General features: G+C 42.8%; 1 long non-coding RNA gene across 1 annotated transcript; it reads left to right on the forward strand.

Annotated features, from left to right (window-relative positions):
• The first annotated feature begins 2,675 nt into the window (after positions 1–2,675).
• LOC108786681 lies at positions 2,676–3,541 on the forward strand. The gene is made up of 3 exons (XR_001941221.1): positions 2,676–2,971; positions 3,111–3,385; positions 3,525–3,541. It is a non-coding gene; the product is annotated as an uncharacterized LOC108786681 (long non-coding RNA).
• Positions 3,542–5,349: the final 1,808 nt, after the last annotated feature.

The following is a 5,349-nucleotide window of genomic DNA, read 5'->3' on the forward strand; positions in this document are numbered from 1 at the left end:
TTGCTATGTTATAGGGAAGATCTAGAAATGTTAGGTAACCTGAACAAGTGTACATTTTGTCTTAAATAATAGTGCACACTCTGGTATGTAAGGGTGCACAGGCATTCTTGTACCTTCAGTCTTATAGCTATACATCTGCAGGATCTGACATTTACTGCTCCCTCTGACTATGGTTTCGGGAGATTTGGAGTGAGATTTGGGGATGTCACTACTGTGGTGCTGATTGTTCTTCTTGCTGGATGCTCTGATATGAGGAAGCAAGCCCCTGCATACATCAAGAGGGCCTCCTCCACACAGAGACAGTGCAGAACAAGGCATTGTAAGTCAGTCCTGGGGAAAAAGATCAGCTGTAGGGAGACCACAGACAACATTGGTGACTAGTCTTTTGCCCTCTAAATTAGGAGTGGGATAGAACTTATGGAAATTCAGTATGGAAATAGTTTGAATGCACATTACTGTGAGCAATAACTCCTGCAGTATATATTTTTGTTTACCAGATGGCAGTGTTGATACGTTCTGTTATCTATCTATGGTATATACTCTGTTGTATTGAAAAAGGTAGAGAATAAAGTGGTGGCTTCCTTCCTGTTACCAAGCCATGTGCAGCATGCATATCAGACTGTGTGTTTGTGTTTCTCTGTGAGGCTGTGTAAAAAGTTCCAACAGAAATACATATTTTTATTTCTTGACCATAGCAAACCCTTTAAGTAAATGAATCACAATGTTATGTAACCCTTATACCTTTAACATATATATATTTATATATATATATATACCATTAAGAAGACACTTATCAGCATTTCTTTATTGATATTTTTTTTCCATTGGATGCCTGAGACTTATGATTCTCTGAATATTGCACCTGCTTGACAGCTGAAACCTGCATTGCATTGTGGGACTCGACATGCGCTGCATTGCAACTACAAACCCTCCCATCCCTTTCCCCTGCCAAAAAAATGTCACTTGTTGAATTCAGCAATTCACTGAGAGTTCTGTACATTTGGTTGATACGAGCACCGTTAATTAGCTTCCTTTTGGCTGTATCCTGAGTCTGACCAGGTGTGCCGGTTTCGTGCCAGGCGGCGGCACCAGAAAACAGCACTGGTTTGCTGATGAAGGTGGTCGTAACGTGAAGCGGATATGGTGAACCGACTCCGCACGGAAAACACCTCAAGAGATCCCATCATGCCCACTGTCATATCCCTCCTGAGGAAGAATTTGCAAGGTGCAGGCAGTGATTCCTTTAAGGGACTTTTTTTTTTAAATGTATCAAAACCCCAATAAATGTCCCCATTGCAGTAGTTCATCAACAAAATAAATAAACTATTGTTTCATTATAGCATTGTCCAACATTTCTTTTTCTTTTTTTAAAAAAAACATTCTAATAAATACATGCTTGCATACCAGGTCATAATAATACAAAAATGTTAGGTTATGGTGAATATGGAGCCTTGCAAAGTATTTAGGTCAAATATATTTATTTTATCATCAGAAATATTGGCAGCCAAAGCCTGCCTTCCACTAGAAGGTATCAATACCTGTATGTTTTATGGATCGTTTGTTATATATGTTGTACATGGGACAGATTCAGGATTTCTTAAAGGAAACATATTGGGAGAGCAAAATGTACTCTTCCCAATACTTAGAGCTTGCGTACCACATGGCAGGTGTCACATGTCGGCTCTATAGATCGATAAATGAGCCATCGGGAACCGCTGATCGATCAGCTTCTCCCTGCAGAGAGCGGTGACTGTCAGTCATCACTCCCTGCAGGGTTTCCCCCTCCCCTCCATGTTCCTCCAGCGCTCATTGGAGGGACAGACAGGGGAGAGACGGGCACCGCTGGCTCTGGATCTAGAGAGGCAGAGCCAGCTGTCAATCAGGCAACAGGGTGGATCCCGACAATACTGGGATCTGAGCTCTGTGCTGTCAGCAATTAGCGGGCCATAGCTCACTTGATGCTGAACTTGGGTCACAGGAGTACATTACTAAATGTACTCCTGTGACCCAAAAGAGGACTAAAGCCAAAAAAAAGTTTGGCTTTAGTTCTTTTTTAAAGCACAGCTCCAGCCAAATCATTTTTTTTCTATTTTTGAATAGAGTGTGGAAGGGACAGAACCCCTGTAAGGTTTTATCTGCAGTCTGTGACCCCATTGGAGATATTTCACCTCACTTCTTGTTGGAACAGGAAGCGATGGGATCAGTATCAACACAGACTGCAAAAAAACACACCATTTCCTGTAAAATGTGGAAGGGTTAGAACCTTTGTCAGGTTATAAGTACTGTCTATGTGTTCCTGTCCTGGTGACAACCATCTCCTTTATTTCGTATCCTGTCACAAGCACAGAAAGTGAGATGAGGGTTACAAACAGCAATAATTTGTTTAGAAGTATATACTCTTTCACATTTTCTCAAGAAAAAAATATTTGGGCTGAAGATGGAATTTTAAAGTAACCAAGCAGGCAAAGCCCAATGGAAGTTTGCATTAAAAAAAAATACAGGTACATTGAGAATACAGTAAAGAGATATATAGTAAATGTCCTACTAGTTTAATTGATCCCCATCACCTGTAGAAATGTCAGTGATCTCTGCGTGTGAGCAGCAGTCTATGCAGAGGTCTGACGCCTCCCTACTGAGCTAGAACAGTCTCTCTATACAGAGTTCTGATGCCTAGCTGAGTCAGGACTAGAGTAGTCTCTATGCAGAGGTCCAATGCCTAGCTGAGTCAGAGTTTAGAGCAGTCTCTATGCAGAGGTCCGATGCCTGGCTGAGTCAGAGCTTAGAGCAGTCTATATGCAGAGGTCCAATGCCCAGATGAGTCAGGACTAAAGCGGTTTCTATGCAGAGGTCCAATGCCTAGCTGAGTCAGGACTAAAGTGGTCTCTATCCAGATGTCTGATGCCTAGCTGAGTCAGGACTAGAGCAGTCTCTATGCAGAGGACCAATGCCTAGCTGAGTCAGAGCTAGAGAAGTCTCTATGCAGAGGGCCAATGCCCAGATGAGTCAGGACTAAAGCGGTTTCTATGCAGAGGTCCAATGCCTAGCTGAGTCAGGACTAAAGTGGTCTCTATCCAGAAGTCTGATGCCTAGCTGAGTCAGAGCTAGAGCAGTCTCTATGCAGAGGCCCAATGCCTAGCTGAGTCAGGACTAGAGCAGTCTCTATGCAGAGGGCCAATGCCTAGCTGAGTCAGGACTAGAGCAGTCTCTATGCAGAGGCCCAATGCCTAGCTGAGTCAGGACTAAAGTGGTCTCTATCCAGAAGTCTGATGCCTAGCTGAGTCAGAGCTAGAGCAGTCTCTATGCAGAGGCCCAATGCCTAGCTGAGTCAGGACTAGAGCTGTCTCTATGCAGAGGTCCAATGCCTAGCTGAGTCGGAGCTAGAGCAGTCTCTATGCCGAGGTTCGATGACTAGCTGAGTCAGGACTAAAGTGGTCTCTATGCAGAGGTCCAATGTCTAGCTGACTCAGAGCTAGAGCAGTCTCTATGCAGAAGTCTGATGCCTTGCTGAGTCAGGACTAGAGCAGTTTCTATGCAGAGGTCCCTGCTAAGTAGGAGCTGGAGATCTCCAATCAGCAGTGAGTGTGAGCTTAGTTGATTGGAGAGCTCTTGCACTGACTAAATGCGGGAGGCATTTTGGTTCGCTTCTGAGAGACTGCTGCTTCCAAACAGAGAGCACTGACATTTCCACAGGTGTTGAGGTTCAATGAAACTAGTAAGGTATTTTCTATATCCCTTTTAGCGTACCCTCAATGTGTCCTTATTGTTTTTTTGGAAACTCCAATTTTGCTTTAACCTTAGGGCACTGAATATCATGAGCCCTGAGAAAGGTTGTTAAATGGATTGTTGACACAGAATTGATAATTGGTTATGGGTAGATGCAAGTGGTCCAAATCACTCACTTCTCACTCCTCTCAGTATCATCAAATTGGATCCCCCTATCATTGTTTATAACATTACTTATAGCTCCACCAAGAAGTCTCCCTCCTCTTCCATTTACCATAATGCAAATTAACAGGAGATGCAGTGGGGAGATTGTTACCAACCTGTAACTGCTGTGGCTCATGGGCAGAGCTGAGAACTCAAGTGCAGATTTTCATTGGTGCCTTTGAGTGATATAGGAAGCTAGACTGACCTTTCAAGGAGGCCATAGCCTAAAAATGATGACTGTTCATTAAGGTTGCTGGAGGTCATTCCAGAGCTATCCAGTCAGGAAGAAGTCAAGCCTTTTCAGAGGATATAGTAGGAATATAACTTTTCTTTTTAAGGATAGGTTCACTTCTATGATGCATATTTGGGCCATTCTCCTTTGCCATGGGAAAGGCCACTGGATGTAGTTCTACAAATTAAATACATGTACTGATTGGCCAAAAGTTTGAATTTCATTGAGATGGATACTATTACTTGCATTGACCAGTGATGAGGTCAGCAAGGATGACATCATCAGTCAAGCTAAGTGGTTGCCTGTGATCATGCAGAAGCTGCCAGTGATGATTGATGGAAACCTCAGACCCAACTTCAGGTCATATTGACCATAACGTAGTTTACTTCTTTTAATGTGGAAAAAGTCATCTAAATGGCTGGTTTACTTCTTTTGGGCACTTTAATGCAGTAAGTCCAATATTTGATGCTGCCTAGTACCCCTTTGGTGGTGGTTGTATCCATTTGAGACCTCTAATTTCATAAGAGTGCTGGCAGTAAACCCCTCTACTGTTTTTAATGTGTGATCACACAGTGATCATTTGCAACAGCATGTGTTGCCTCCTGTTTGGACGCTAAACATCCAGATCTGTAAATTTTAGGCTATTATTGTATAATTAAATCTGACAAAATCTTATGACCATTATCACGGGTCCTGGATCTTCATGTAGAACCAGATTAAGCTGTAAAGTTCCCAAAACATAACATTCAGTAGGCCAGAACACCCAAAACTGTATGTCATTGTTGGCCAAATGACGAGTTGAACTGCCTGCAGAATTCTTGAAGGTTAATGGAATTTCAGATGTAGGTCTGCCCATCTGCCCAAGCCATTACAAGGGTGTGTGCTCTCCATTAAAATGTTTTACCAATACTCCTAAGTGGGGCCAGGAGGAGTGATTTTAAAGTGGAAGTCAGGAACAGTCAGCCAATCTATCTGCTGATGTCCCGTAGATACATAAGAAGCCTGTGTGTTCTTCAAACTCTAGAATCCACCCATATGCAAAATATCAGCTGGATTGACTTTTAAGAAATCGTATGACAGACCTGTCCCATGCATTATGCTGGTTAGGGTGTGACATCCTGGCCAGTTTTATTGGTCAGAGTTGTTTAAATAAAATGGTGAGCTGTCATGTCTGGAATATGCTGATGGTA

This window comes from Nanorana parkeri, unplaced genomic scaffold (assembly GCF_000935625.1).
Source record: "Nanorana parkeri isolate BGI_ZX_2015 unplaced genomic scaffold, ASM93562v1 scaffold221, whole genome shotgun sequence".
Classification (NCBI taxonomy): domain Eukaryota; kingdom Metazoa; phylum Chordata; class Amphibia; order Anura; family Dicroglossidae; genus Nanorana; species Nanorana parkeri.